Source organism: Tiliqua scincoides, chromosome 4 (genome assembly GCF_035046505.1).
Source record: "Tiliqua scincoides isolate rTilSci1 chromosome 4, rTilSci1.hap2, whole genome shotgun sequence".
Taxonomy (NCBI): domain Eukaryota; kingdom Metazoa; phylum Chordata; class Lepidosauria; order Squamata; family Scincidae; genus Tiliqua; species Tiliqua scincoides.
Window position 1 is genome coordinate 208,270,386 of NC_089824.1, and position 15,705 is coordinate 208,286,090.

Here is a 15,705-nt window from a genome sequence, read left to right on the forward strand (position 1 = left end):
GGTTAGTACAGGATGCAAAAAAGACAGAATTCTGAAATGACCGTAGCTGGGAGAAGCTATTGGGTGACGCAGAGCACTAGAAAATAGGGAAGAAATACATTCAGCTGGGAAGGATACTGTTATGATGGACAAACAGCAGCGGTGCCCTAACTGAAGCCATTTAGGTATTGTGAAACCATTGAGAAAGCATTGTGCCTGCCTTGTTCAAAAAGTTGTTCTGGCAGATCTTACATGTTTGTTCCAGTTGTATAAAATCTCTTTCTCAGAATACTTTTGAGAGTCAGCACTGAAGGTCAACTTGATCTTTGAAAGGTTCCGGTCTTCAGGTTAACATATTGATCAACTGCCAGCCAAACCCTGTTGAAATAGTTCTCTGTGATCCCTAAATAAACTTCCTTTTAATTCCCCCAATGTTATTGGTCATAGAACCTCACTTAGCTTCTCTTCATTCTTTAAAATGGTTGTTCTAAATCAGGGGTGCCCAAACCCTGGCCCTGGGGCCACCTGCGGCCCTTGAGAACTCCCAATGTGGCCCTCAGGGAGGCCCCAGTCTCCAATGAGCCTCTGCTCCCCCCAGAGACTTGCTGGAGCCTGTGCTGGCCTGATGCAACTGCTCTCAGCATGATAGCCAACAGTTTGACCTCTCAGTGAGCTGTGGGATGAGGGCTCCCTCCACTGCTTGCTGTTTCACATCCATGATGCTGCAACAAAGGAAGGCTGGCCTATCTTTGTGCAAGGCCTTTTATAGGCCTTGAGCTATTGCAAAACCTTCATTCATTCATATAAGTTCCATCTCTAATGTATTCATTTATGTAAATTTATTCAAATTTGAAATGTAAATTAATTCTTTTTTTTCCAGGCCCCCGAGACAGTGTCTGAGAGATGATGTGGCCCTCCTGCCAAAAAGTTTGGACACCCGTGTTCTAAATGATGCATTGGAATTTTGTTCATAGGAAAGAAATTGTTATGGAAATGAGTAAGCAACCCATGGCATCGGTAAAGGGTTAAACCCCTCCTCCCCATGCCATGATCCAAACCCAATTTTAGAATCTGAATTCCCCCCTGTAATTATTACTTATTATTTAAAAAAAATAGTCATGGAAGAACTAAGAATGTGCTTCTCATAACATGTCATTTAATCTTAAAACATACAGGCTAAAAGTGTATCGACATCAAACCGTTAAGACCTTACATAAACAAAAATTTTTAACACATCCCTGGGCCTCAGAAAGGCACTTTCAGTTTGCAGAAAAACCAGAAGTGCCTTTCTAAGGCTTCTGGCAGACCTTCTGAGTCCCCATGCCATGTGGGCTACAGACCCAATCCTATCTCCTGCTAGTCCATAGCTTGCAGCACCGCTAATGGAGTGTGCACTACACACTAATAATAATAATAATAATAATAATAATAATAATAATAATAATAATAATAATAATAATAATAATAAATAACAGGTATTTATATACCGCCTTTCTTGGTCTTTATTCAAGACTTTATTCAAGGCGGTTTACATAGGCAGGCTGATTAAATCCCCGTAGGGATTTTTACAATTGAAAGAAAGTTCTATCTTTCAAGAACCACAACAGTCCAGGTGTTTCACTCTGATCTGGTTTCACATTCTGGCCTCCATCCTCCCACGCTCAGAGCAGATGGAATCGCTCGGCTTCAGCTTGTCAGCTGCTTCAAGGTCGCACGGTGCCGGTGGCCTCGAACTGGCGACCTTGTGGATGTTATCTTCAGGCAGACAGAGGCTCTACCCTCTAGACCAGACCTCCTGCCCATGGAGTATTGGGGGGGGGGGGTCTTGACCAGATGGTTCAGAAGAGGTATGTCAAAATCTTTTTTACATTCCTTTTCGTAGGTTGCCTGGCCTCTAGTGGGTCTCTTCAAACCTACGCCAGCTCTTTTGCTTGCATTAGTCCCAGGAGACTCCTAGAGGCAGATCGGCCCAGAAAGAAGGAATAGAATCTAGGCATGCACCACTGCTGCTAAGTTCCTCCCCCTCCTGCCCCTGAACAGCCTTCAGCCCAGCCCGCTCCAATCTGTGAACCACCCACAATCCTCCTCCAAACTGCCCTGCGCTAACTTACTGCCAGCAGAGGAGGATGGTGGAGGTTCAGCAAGCCACTGTTGCCTTACATGGCCTCTGGCTGTTTGCACTGGTGACCGTGGTCTGCCAAATGGCAGAACCGCTGCTACATCACTTGCCTGGGACTTCTGTTGGCGGATCATGAGATCTGTCACCATAAACCCAGCATAGGATTGGGCTGAAAGGATTGTCCAAACCTGCCTGCTGAGAAGCTCACGTCACACATCTGTTGAAGAGGACAGTATTCCATGAAAGCTCTTGCTGAAACTGTGTCAGCCTTTAAGGTGACACAAAACACTTGGTTGCTTTCCTTGCAGTTTAGAACCATGGATAGCCAGGGTTCCCAGTCACAGGGTGGAACTCTCCTTGAGTTCAGTATTTGCTTCTGCTGACAGCCATTGAACGTTGGGTCCTTTGGAGGCATGACCAGAAAAGGTGTTGGCATTGGAGGTATTGCTGGCATCATCTCACTTCTCTTTCTACATTCATACTGAATACTCACTTAGAACATCTGCAGAGGACTTGTTTCTCTTTTTTTCAACGCTCCTCTCATTTTTTTCTTGTCAAACCAGGCCTTGCTTCAGTTATAAACTGGGCTTGTAGTAGGAACATTGGCTGCTAAAAGTAGGACTTTTACAGTGGTAAGTAAATATGCAAATATATTTAAATGTATAGGTCATGCTTCATTATCCACTGAAGTTCTGTTCCGGAACCCCCAGTGGATTAAAAAAATAAGTGGATATCAAATCAGTGGAAAAATAGCTTTAAAGACCCACTTCCAGGTTTCTTACTCCTCCATTGTTGTCCCGGAATCCATTGGTTTAGACGCTATAGTGGAAATTATTCCATTAGATTCCATTGTTTGTCCTATCTAGTGGCGAATAATGTATAGCGCCTATAATAGTGTTTCTCAAACTGTGGGTCAGAACCCACTAGATGGGTCATGAGCCAATTTCAGGTGGGTCCCCATTCATTTTACTATTTTATTTTTAATATATAAGACTTGATGCTCCTATGGTATGTGACTGCATTTGGGAAATGTGACAGATCTGTACTCTGAACAACCTACTATGTATATACTTTTAACAATGTTAGTTAATGGGACTTACTCCTGGGTAAGTGTGGGTAGGATTGCAGCCTAGGATTGTTAAAAAATTTTCTGCTTGATGAAGTCTCTTCCGTTCATGACATCTCTTCTGGTGGGTCCGGACAGATTCTCATTCTAAAAAAGTGGGTCCTGGTGCTAAAAGTTTGAGAACTGCTGGACTATACTGATGCATTCTGGGGTGACAATGGAGGAGCAAGAAACCCGGAAGTGGGTCTTTAAGGCTATCTATTCCCAGAGAAGCTTGCAACCAGTGCAGTTTAACAGTGTGAAGGAAGGAAAAGGGATTTTGGTGCTTTTATCCTTGTTACAAAGCATTTAAAGGTGGATGCCAGATTCAGTGGTGAGTCAAATCAGTGGATGCTAAATCAGTGGATACCGAGGTCCCACCTGTAAATCCATCAATTAACTGAACGTCTGGAAACGGTTCATCAACAAAGGTTTCTTTAGTCCACTGGCAACCTTTATACCCTTATGTCATTTCTGTAATAAAATCAGATTCTTGCTAAAGCCTAGATTTCTTTTGCACAACTGAAATTTTGCCCTTCCTTCTCACCGAAATCGGTACCTTTGCCGATTTCTTTCAATGCAACTGATGTGCAACTAACTGTAGCTGGTTTAGAGCTTTGAATTGCGCCAACTGAAACCATACTTGAGCTGTTTGGACCTGGCTACAGTGACCCATGTGTTAGTAACTTTAAGACTGGAATGCAATGCACTCTATGTGGGGATAATAATAATAATAATAATAATAATAATAATAATAATAATAATAATAATAACTTTATTTATATCCCGCCCTTCTCCCCGAAGGGATCCAGGGCAGCTTACAACATATTAAAAACAGATTAAAAACATAATTTAACCGCAAATTAAAACATATTAAAACACATTAACAGATACCCATAAAAACAGTAGTCAGATAAAAAGTCAGATAAAAAGAGCAAAACACAGCAAATCATAGAGGAATCAGGCCTGTAAAAATACTAAAAGATATAGAAAAGATGTTAAAAAAGCCCATGAACTCAGAAGGCTACCTACTAAACTCAGAAGGCTACCTACTAAAACAGTTTGGAAACTGCAATTAGTGCAGAATGCGGAGGCCTGAGTGGTTACGGGGGGCCAGACGTTATGACTGGGCTGGACCACTGCTCCAGCAGCTACACTGGCTGTCCGTTTGCTTCCGGTCCCAATTCAAGGTGCTAGTTCTAACCTTTAAGGCCCTCCATGACTTGGGTCCATGCTACCTGTAATACCACCTCCTTCCATATATTTCAGCCCACTCTCTCAGGTCAACTGAAGGGGCTCTTCTATCAGTGCCACCTTTGTCCCAGGTAGTGGTACCACAGCTGTGGAGTGCCCTCCCAGGGGAACTGAGAACTGCTGCTTCTCTCATGGTTTTTTGGCGAGGGCTCAAAACATATTTGTTTCGTCTGGTATTTGGTTACTGAGTGGATATTTCCCCTCTGCGCCTCTATCATACTGCCTTGTCTTGATGGCCTCCCTTGACTTATCTGTTCACCATTGGCTTTTTTCTTTTTCCCTTAAACTTTGCTCTGTTTGATAGTCATTTTTCACCATGTAATGTTAAAATTAACATTATCCTGTCTTGTTTGATATTTTTCCTTGTTGTGATACTCAGTACTTGACTAAAAGCTTTGTAAACTGCCTTGGGCATTTGCTTCGGCATAGGAAAAGTGGGGTATAAATTTCTTTAAATAAAGTAAATGAAACAAAATAAATACATTTTGGAATTGCTCATTAGCAGCCAAGCCAAACATCAGTTCTGGATTTTTTTAAAAGGACCTTTTTTTTTTTTTTTTTTTGCTTTCATTACTGCTTTTCCCATGTACTTTTGCTGTCCAAATGTCACACATTCCTACGCTTTGTACTCACCAGAGAACAAACTGATTTTTTACAATGAATCTCATTATTCCCTTACTCAAGAATGAATCATAATGCTGAAATACAAATGATAGAATTTCAGCTTTATTTTTTCCAGTGAACCCAATGACTGCAACACTTAATCCCAACGGATCTTTCCTACCCCCCCCCCTCCATTGAAGGGTCGCTAATTCACTTGAATGGAACAAGATGGAAATTTCACTGTTATCAATGAGATGGACACAAGCACATCTACATCTGTAGACAGCAATAGACCAAAGCTGATTCTCAGTACTTTCTGCATTTCACATACTGGGAGTATCTTAGGTGGTCATGGTTTTTGCTTAAAGTGAACCACACAAGATTAAACTCATCCGACTCCAGGCGCACATGTATGTGTGAATCAGTTCTTACTAACTTACAAACATTCTGATGTTTATTTTGATTCAGCGGGCTTGCCCAGGAAGCCTTTGGGAACCACTGAGCCCAGTGACTGTCTAGGAAGCACTTGCTTTTTGATGCTAGCGTTAAAACCAAGCGTTGGGTACTGCCCAATTTCTTATGAACATATGACAAAGCAGCTCCCTTATACTGAGTCAGACAATTGACCTACTTAGCCTTGCATTGTCTATTCTTCAAAGGTCTTTCCCAGCCCTACCTGGAGATGCTGGAGATTCAACCTTGGACCCTCTGCCTGTAAAACATGTGCTTGCCCCCCCCTTCATAAGAAAGAATGAACTGAATAGGCTGGTAAACCCTGAGTGCTACAAGTGCTGCAATTGCATGCATGTGTACTAAATCCTTTTGTCCTCTATGAAAGGAGACAATATTGCTTCATTCAACGAGGCTATGTATAATACAGTTGGTCTAGTCTAGAGCATTAGACACTAAATCACAAGTCAGGGTCACGGATGCCCTGTAAGCAAAAATAGATTTGGTTGTTTTTAATCCTTCGAAGTTGTTCAGCAATTACACAATGTTGCCAGTTGTGCAACAGCTTTTAATGGGCTGGAAAATCCAACCTGTTGGTTGGTTTAGTCCTTAATGATTAAAAAAATGCCCCTTTGCGGTGTAAATTAATTATGGGTGAGGCTGTTCTTGCAACTGCCAATAATGGTTTAGTAATAGGCTTAAGGTGTCCAATTAGTGGAGAGAAATCAAGCAGTATGTTTTTGAAACTGAGTACAAGACCACTCATGCTGAGCGCTTGGCACTCTGGAATGTCCTTTTGAAGCTTTATTGCATTCCTGAAATTTAGGTATGCGTTCTCCGTAACAGGACTTGCTATTGCAGCTCTAGCAAAAAGGGAAAGAACAACAAGAAAAACAAGAGTCAAAAGAGAAAATTGGTGGGGGTGGGTAGACTGAAACAATGGGAGAACTTTAGAAGCCAACAGAAACTATATGGCTTCTGTGAGGCCTCCCTCGGGGGGAGGGCCCGCCTGGCCTTTCTGAGGGGGGCCCCCTAGTGGAGGCCTCAGACCTCCCCCACAAGAAGGGGGGGTTGCATCACCCGGTTCCCCCTCTTTGAGTTGGCAGCATTAGCTAGTCAGGAGCAAGGGCTGCTGTCAGCAGATCCTCCTGCCTGCTCTGTTAACTCCCAACTGCCTTGTCATCCCTGGCCTCCAGGTTTATGTAGGGCAGACCCCTCCCCTTTGGCCCCTCCCCTTCCCTCACAGGGAGGGTACAAATAGGGCCTGTCTGTGGGCCTGCCCTTCCCTGGGCTTACCACAACTCCTCCCCTTTGTGTCTCCCTCCCACCTCCTCTCACCTGGAGCTGTCAGGGTTGTTACTGAGAGGGCTGGGAAGGCTGCGGCCTCTGCTCTGGTCCAGCAGCCTTCTCCCTTGGTAAGTTGGGGACTCGCGGGAGGAGGGGAACCCCGACAGCTTCTGTGAGCAAGTGGGGAGAGAGCATGTAGCCATCTTTTCCAACCAGTCAGATAGTTAAGTCTAATACAGCTCACAGTCTTTCATGGAAACATACAGTAGGTCTTGTATTTAATCACATCATAAGAACAGCCATAGGTCCATCTAGTCCAGCTTCTTGCATCTCACACAGTGGTCCACCAAATGCCTCAGGGAGCACACAAGACAGCAAGAGACCTGCATCCTGGTGCCATGCCTTGTATCTGGCATTCTGAGGTAACCCACTTCCAAAATCAGGAGGTTGCACATACACATCATGGCCTGTAACCATGATGAACTTTTCCTCCAGAAATTTGTCCAATCCCCTTTTAAAGGCATCTTTAAAACATGCCAACACTACATCCTGTGGCAAGGAGTTCCGCAGACTAACTACATGCTGAGTAAAGAGGTGTTTTCTTTTGTCTGTCCTAACTCTCCCAACACTCAATTTTAGTGGATGTCCCCTGGTTCTGGTGTTATACGAGAGGGAAAAGAGCATCTCTCTATCCACTCTGTCCATCCACTGCATAATTTTGTATGTCTCAATCATGTCCCTTCTCAGGTGCCTTTCTTCTAGACTGAGATAGACATCATTGGTCTATCTAGCTGTAGCCTCCAAGGTATGGCAGAGATCTTTCCCTCCACTTCTACCAGTGGTCTTTGGAACGGATCCTGCAATCTTCTGCTTGCAAAGCACAGGCTGCACCATTCCACTGAGTGATAATACCTTCCAGTAACAATAAAATCTATCTGTGTACCACTGAACCAAAGGTAACTCATAATTTGAGCCCAAATCTGCAGAAATGGAACAGCTTTAGCAGAGGCAGGGGGCGATCACTCCGCATCTACTTTCACTGCTGCGGGGAGCCCTGCTGCAGGTCATGCCGGGCTCCCTGCACTCCCCGGAGGCTGCAGGGGCTTGGGTACATGTACCCAAGCCCCTGCAGCCTCCCTGAGTGGTGTGATCCTGGGGACTGCAGCCCTAATCTGGTGGTGTAGCTAATCATTTCCTCCCAAATATCAAGTTGGCTGAATCAGAGCAAAACAGTCATTTTTAGCTTGGAGATTGCACTGGAAAGACATCATGTATCAATACTATTGTGCCAGACATCATGACCACTTCCATCTATGGCACTGAAACATTGCACAGCATTGCTTGCTGTCACAGATTGAAAGAGAGCATGGTGGGAGCAAGAAGAGATGATAAGGGATTCTGTTTGGCACTGATAGTATCAAACTGAATATCACTACTTGGTGACCAAACCACTGAAGTGAATCATCCTGGTCTTGTGTCGCAAAGGCTTCAGTACCAGAAATGTGCCACTCTACAGATGGATAATGAAGCCTTTACACGGCTGTTGATTACTTGCTGTGCATCACCTTAAAGGTGTTTCTGGCCACTATTGAGTCAAAGAACAATGTTATGAGCTTGCAACAGTACATGAGTCTCATAGGAACAATCCTAGGCTGCAATCCTAACCAGGTGTACTCAGAAGTAAGTCCTGTTTTGTTCAGTGGGGCTTACTCTCAGGAAAGTGTGGTTAGGATTGCAGCTCTATATACTGTCTTTATAACTGCATTGCAACCAGTTGCAGGGAGGGAGCAGGGCAAATGTGCCTCACTTGCATCTCAGCTATATTTAGCAACCTGTATGAAGGTCCACATGTACATCATTAGTAGGTGAGCATGAGTCAGCTTGAGAACTCAATCAGCTACACTGATAAAAATAGGGAATTGCCTTGCACTGAGCCAGACCACTGTCTGCAGCTTTGTATTGCCTGTTTGGGTTGGTGTAACCCTGGGGGCTGGGGCTAAGAATAGGCTCTCAGTTTGGCTGTACTTGTCGTAAGAGGCGACTAAACAGCCACCGGGTAGATGGGACTCGTCAGCCTAGGAAGGCAGCTCATCTAAGAGAAGGAAACTCTGACCTCAAACCTCCACTGCCTTGTGGCTACATCCAGTTCTGGAAAAGGCTTCAGGAGTCAACCTCGAGGCAAAATCAGGAGCCGGAGTCCCTTAGGCAGTTCATGGCTGAACACAGTCACGTTCTGGCAACTCCTGCGACGCCGCTGGAACCAACCGTATTGGCTTCTGCCTTTCCATTGGACCATTCCAGCGACGTGGAGAGGGGGGATTTGCTGCATGGGTAACAGCCTATCCTCCATACCTTCTTTACCCAGGCTTCGCGCACTGGAGAGGACACTCCAACTTCGCCATACGGCGTCGGCACAACACGGGAAGCAGCAGTTTACCGGTTATAAGTCTTTGCTCGATTGGCGTAGAGCATGACGCCAGGGGCTGCTTCCGACGGTGGGAGAGATCATTGCATCTCATTGGGCAGCTACCGCCCGCCTTAAGCTGGGCAGTCCCCAGCCAGTAAGGTGTTGCCTCGCCACGGTCCGTTAACCTCATGGGGTGCGTGGGGTTTAGGGTGAAAACCGACAAGCGGATCGACAACTCTGCACCATGCAACAGAAAACAGAAAACTACTGCCCTAAAGCTGGGCACCTGGAACGTTAGGACAATGACACCTGGCTTCTCTGATGACCTGCAAGAAATAGACGACGCACGCAAAACAGCTGTCATCGACATGGAGCTGAGCAGACTGCAGATGGACATCGTCGCCCTTCAAGAGACTAGGCTGCCAGATTCCGGATCTGTCAAGGAGAGAAATTTCTCATTTTTCTGGCAGGGAAAACCACCAAACGAAACCAGGGAACATGGCGTTGGCTTTGCGGTCAGAAATACCCTGCTGAAATCCATCATCCCACCTACTGTGGGAAGTGAAAGAATTTTGTCCCTGCAGCTCCAGTCATCAGCAGGACCGATCACTCTCATCAGTGCTTATGCACCGACTCTGTCGTCTCCAGCAGAAGCCAAAGACAAATTCTATGATGACCTGGCCACCACTGTCAAGAAAATCCCTGTAAAAGAGCCATTGTTCATCCTCGGCGATTTCAATGCTAGAGTTGGTGCTGATAACAGTTCATGGCCCACTTGCTTAGGTCAGTTTGGCACTGGGAGGATGAACGAAAATGGCCAACGCCTGCTAGAGTTTTGCTGTCATCACGGTCTCTGTGTCAGCAACACGTTCTTCAACACAAAGCCCCAACATAGAGTCTCTTGGAGACATCCAAGATCAAAGCACTGGCACCAGCTCGACCTGATCCTCACCAGACGCTCCAGCCTTCCCAGCATCAAGATCACACGCAGTTATCATGGTGCTGCCTGCGACACTGACCACTCCCTGGTGTGCAGCAGAGTGAAACTGCAAACAAAGCGACTGTATCACACGAAAAAGGAAGGAAGACCTCGCATTGATACCAGCAAGACCCGGGATCAGAGAAAAGTGGAGGAATTTGCACAAGCGCTTGAGGAATCTCTTCCAGGCCCGGCCGACGCAAACGCATCCAACAGATGGGAACATTTCAAGAATACCGTTTACAACACCGCCTTGTCCATATTCGGCAAGAAGACCAACAAGGCGGCAGACTGGTTTGAAGCCCACTCTGAGGAGTTGACACCAGTCATTGAGGAAAAGAGGAGAGCTCAAGCAGCATACAAGGCCTGTCCCAGTGAGCGCAACCTGCAGGTCCTCCGAACTGCTCGCAGCAAAGTCCAACAGACTGCCAGGAGATGTGCTAACGACTACTGGCTCCAGCTCTGTTCCGAGATACAGATAGCAGCTGACACGGGCAACATCAAGGGGATGTATGATGGTATCAAGCAGGCCCTAGGTCCAACACAGAAGAAAATTGCCCCTCTGAAGTCTGCCACAGGCGAGGTCATCCAGGATCGGGCGCAGCAGATGGAACGCTGGGTGCAGCACTACTCTGAGCTATATTCCAGAGAAAATGTAGTCACCGAAGAAGCACTGAACAACATTGAGTGCCTGCCTGTGCTGGAAGAGCTTGACAGTGAACCAACCCTAGAAGAACTTCACGTGGCCCTGGACTCCCTTGCCTTTGGCAAGGCACCTGGAAAAGACAGCATCCCTGCTGAAGTCCTAAAATGCTGCAAAGAGATCATCGTCACTGAGCTGCATGAAATCCTCTGTCTCTGCTGGAGAGAAGGTGGAGTACCTCAAGACATGAGGGATGCAAACATCATCACGCTGTACAAGAACAAAGGTGACAGGGGTGACTGCAACAACTACCGCGGCATCTCTCTCCTTAGCGTTGTAGGAAAGCTGTTTGCCCGAGTTGTACTAAAGAGGCTCCAGGTACTTGCAGAGAGCGTCTATCCAGAATCGCAGTGTGGATTCCGAGCCAACAGGTCCACCACTGATATGGTATTCTCCCTTAGACAACTGCAGGAGAAATGCAGGGAACAACGACAGCCACTCTTTATAGCCTTCATAGATCTCACAAAGGCTTTCGACCTGGTCAGCAGAGACGGCCTCTTCAAGATTCTCCCCAAGATTGGATGTCCACCCAGGCTCCTCAGCATCATCAGATCTTTCCACAAGGACATGAAGGGCACTGTTGTCTTCGATGGCTCCACATCAGACCCTTTTGACATCCGAAGCGGAGTGAAGCAGGGCTGTGTTCTTGCACCAACCTTGTTTGGGATTTTCTTCGCTGTCCTGCTGAAGCAGGCCTTTGGAACTGCAACAGAAGGCATCTATCTCCGGACCAGATCAGACGGAAAGCTCTTCAACCTCTCCAGACTGAGAGCAAAATCCAAAGTCCAGCTGAAATGTCTGCGTGACTTCCTCTTTGCCGACGATGCAGCTGTCACTACCCACTCTGCCAAAGATCTCCAGCAGCTCATGGATCGTTTTAGCAAGGCCTGCCAAGATTTTGGACTGACAATCAGCCTGAAGAAAACACAGGTCATGGTTCAGGATGTGGACTCACCTCCCTGCATTACAATCTCTGAGCATGAACTGGAGGTTGTCCATGACTTTGTGTACCTTGGCTCAATGATCTCCGACACTCATTCTCTCGATACCGAGCTAAACAAGCGCATCGGTAAAGCAGCTACCACGTTTTCCAGACTCACAAAGAGAGTCTGGTCCAACAAGAAGCTGACGGAACATACCAAGATCCAGGTCTACAGAGCTTGCGTCCTGAGTACACTTCTGTACTGCAGCGAGTCATGGACTCTTCACTCACAACAGGAGAGGAAACTGAGCGCTTTCCACATGCGCTGCCTCCGACGCATCCTCGGCATCACCTGGCAGGACAAAGTTCCAAACAACACAGTCCTGGAACGTGCTGGAATCCCTAGCATGTATTCACTGCTGAAACAGAGACGCCTGCGTTGGCTTGGTCATGTGGTGAGAATGGATGATGGCCGGATCCCAAAGGATCTCCTCTATGGAGAACTCGTGCAAGGAAAGCGCCCTACAGGCAGACCACAGCTGCGATACAAGGACATCTGCAAGAGGGATCTGAAGGCCTTAGGGATGGACCTCAACAAGTGGGAAACCCTGGCCTCTGAGCGGCCCGCTTGGAGGCAGGCTGTGCAGCATGGCCTTTCCCAGTTTGAAGAGACACTTTGCCAACAGTCTGAGGCTAAGAGGCAAAGAAGGAAGGCCCATAGCCAGGGAGACAGACCAGGGACAGACTGCACTTGCTCCCGGTGTGGAAGGGATTGTCACTCCCGGATTGGCCTTTTCAGCCACACTAGACGCTGTGCCAGAACCACCATTCAGAGCGCGATACCATAGTCTTTCGAGACTGAAGGTTGCCAATACAATACAGTTGGGTTGGTGGCAATTCTTCAAGGTCTAATGCAGAGGTCTTTGCCAGTCCTGCCACCTTCTCACCAGATACGCTGGACATGAAACCTGGAACCCTCATCATACTAAGCATGTGCACTACCATTGAGCTATGGTCCTATAGAATCTGTATGCCATTCCACTCATGGAGATCAGGTTGCAACTCTCTAGCCTGGGTAGCCAGCGGTCCAAGGGCATTGGTCTTGGTGCTCACACTTGATTGATTTGCTGTGGATAGCCCCATTGTAACATCAGTTTGCTCACAGAGTCACGGTTGCTACGTTTTGTACGGAGTAACATTCATTCGCACTGCTTTATACAAGCCAAACATCCATACGACGGGACTTTACATGTTTCCTTGGCTCTGGATATGCACATTCTCACATTTAGAGAAGGGATTTCTATGTGTATAAAATCTGATTGCGTTGCTGGGCCTCTGCCAGCTTGAAGTCTACTCTCAGCAATTACACTGCTCAATTTCTGTGCCCCCCACAATTATACTGTACATTTCCATCCGTAACACTTGGGATGAGACCCCCCTTCTCAGATTCTGTATGAATTACTTGGATCTGTATGAATTACTTGGAGTTCAATGGCCACATTTAACAATTAAGTGGCACACTGTTCTAACTTGTAGCAGGAACTTGCCCAAGAAAGCTCAAGTGTAATTTTCTCAGATAATGACCTGCATTCCTCTCTGCTCTTGTTTTGAGACTCCTTGGATCAAAACATTTTGTTTTTCAAAACATTTTGTTTTTCACTACAATTGCTTTGATCATTGGTACTGAAGAATGAGCCCCACACCCAAGGATGAACCACTGTACACTTTCGCCCTTGTGGAACTTTACTCAGATTAATTTCTGAGGAAAGAGTCTCCTATCTCTGGCCAGAATCTGGAGACACTCTCCCACGTGCATGCAGACCTGCCCTTCTGGTGACAGTCCTTCTCTGCCTTGTTAAATGCTGTTAGGATCCATGAGAAAAACAATCTATCTTTTTACTACCCTCCTGCAACTGAGTGAATGAAATTTTAGTCAAACTTGAGAAGGGCTAAAATGATTCTAGCCCAACACCTCATATTCAAGGTATCCTGCAAATGTTAACACATAACATCACTAGTTCTTGTCCTTAAGACTACATTAAACTAAAGTAGTTTTAAGTACAAGAATTAGGGGCACAATCCAAGCCCTCACTTAGGCTGGTGCAAGTCCCTTGCACTAGCTCGCAAGTGTCACAAAAGTGTCGTAATTCTGTGTCGTAATTTTGTGCCACATTCCGGGGAGATAGGCTGGTGCACAAATGTGCACTGGCCTCCTTGTGCTGTTGCAGGCCCTGGGCAGATGGGTGAGTTGCGTTGGCCAATGCAGGGGTATGGGAAAGGCAGGGAAGAGGTGGGAGGGAGGTGTTTCAGGGGAGGACAGGCTGCAGGTGTTCCTGGGAGTGGGGAGGCAGGGAGCAGGGCCAGGATCCAGTAGTTAAACCAGATCCTGACCCCGTCTCTGAGTGGCACTGCTCTGGTCTACTCGGATTTGTGCCACTTCCTGAGGTGGTGCAAATCCAAGTAGACCCATTGGGGGCCAGTGTTGTGCAACATGGGGTAAGGGGAGAGTTTTCCCTTTGTCTTGGGTTGTGCTGATTCTGGCCCCAAACTTGAACTGAATACAGTGCAGGCCCACTGTCCTGCCTGCTCCAGTGCAAGTTAGAATTGCGCTATAGAGATGTTGTGTGTTAACATTTGCAGGATCTGGGATCTTTATTGCCACAATATTAGCATACCATCATTAAAGGCATGAAATCCACACTGGAATGGAGAGGGAGGGAGGTTTTCATTTGGCCGCCTTTCAAACACAGCTGCACCCAGCTGTCCTGAGGTGGTAGGCAGCCACATTTCTAGGTGAGGCTTCAAATGCATAACTAGGATATCAGCAAGGCCAGCCACCTCATATTCACCCCATGCCTAAGGAACAATTAGGTAAGGCACTGCCCCATCCCTTTCTGACTGCATGCAGAGCACATATTTCTTCCTCCTGTGTGTGGGAGAGGTGGATTGTCCTTGGATTACCAGCCTTTCTAAGATGCTGGTAGATTAAAAAATATATATATACTAGTTATAATAAAAGATAATCAAGACAAAGAAGTGACAATGAGAACAGAATCATATCTGAAAAGTGTCTTTATTACAAAATTCTTGAAAAGTGAGTTTAGCAACTGTGTTTTACAACTTCAAGAATGGAAAAATAAGCAGTGATACAGATGATCATCAAGTGCTAAAAGTTCTTCAAACTATACATATTTTTAAAAACTCTTAAGTATTAAAAATGTACAAAATAGACAAATTCATGTAAAAAACCAACTCCAAAAATAAAAAAGGAAGAGAATTTACTATACAAGAACAGGGGGAACACTGGTGAGCTATACTTCTCATATTCTACTAAATGCCAAGCTCACAACCCATCAAGTTGACCACAGTCCACCAACTGTTTATTGCTTCCCAGCATCCTTAGTTTTGGACTACCAATTAACCAGCAGATACAATAGGCTTCTAAAGCAGTTGGTATATACAGCCCCTCTATAAACATGGCTAGAGGGTTCTGATCAGCTTCTTGGGTTACCATTTGTGTACTCTGTCTGTGCCCTTGACCATTATAAAAATCATCAAAATGTACATTTTTAATCATATGCATCTGTGACCCAGCCCTGTTACTGAGGCTATTCCACATGCATGTACTTTTACATGAACTCAATAAAGCCACATATTTCCCCTTCATACACATATACACACACCATCCAGCCAAGTGAGGGTTCCCCAGAGCATCATGCAGAGAGAAAGCTGCTACAGGAGGTGCGTACAGACATCCTGTTCCCCGGGATGGTTCAGCAATTGGTTGCTTGTGGTTGCTTAAAAGTATAGATAGAGCTCTGCCAAGCCCGTGGCAAATCCCTGCACCTAGGTGATGCGATCGCAGCCAGACTGGATCACTCGAATGGGTGAACCTTC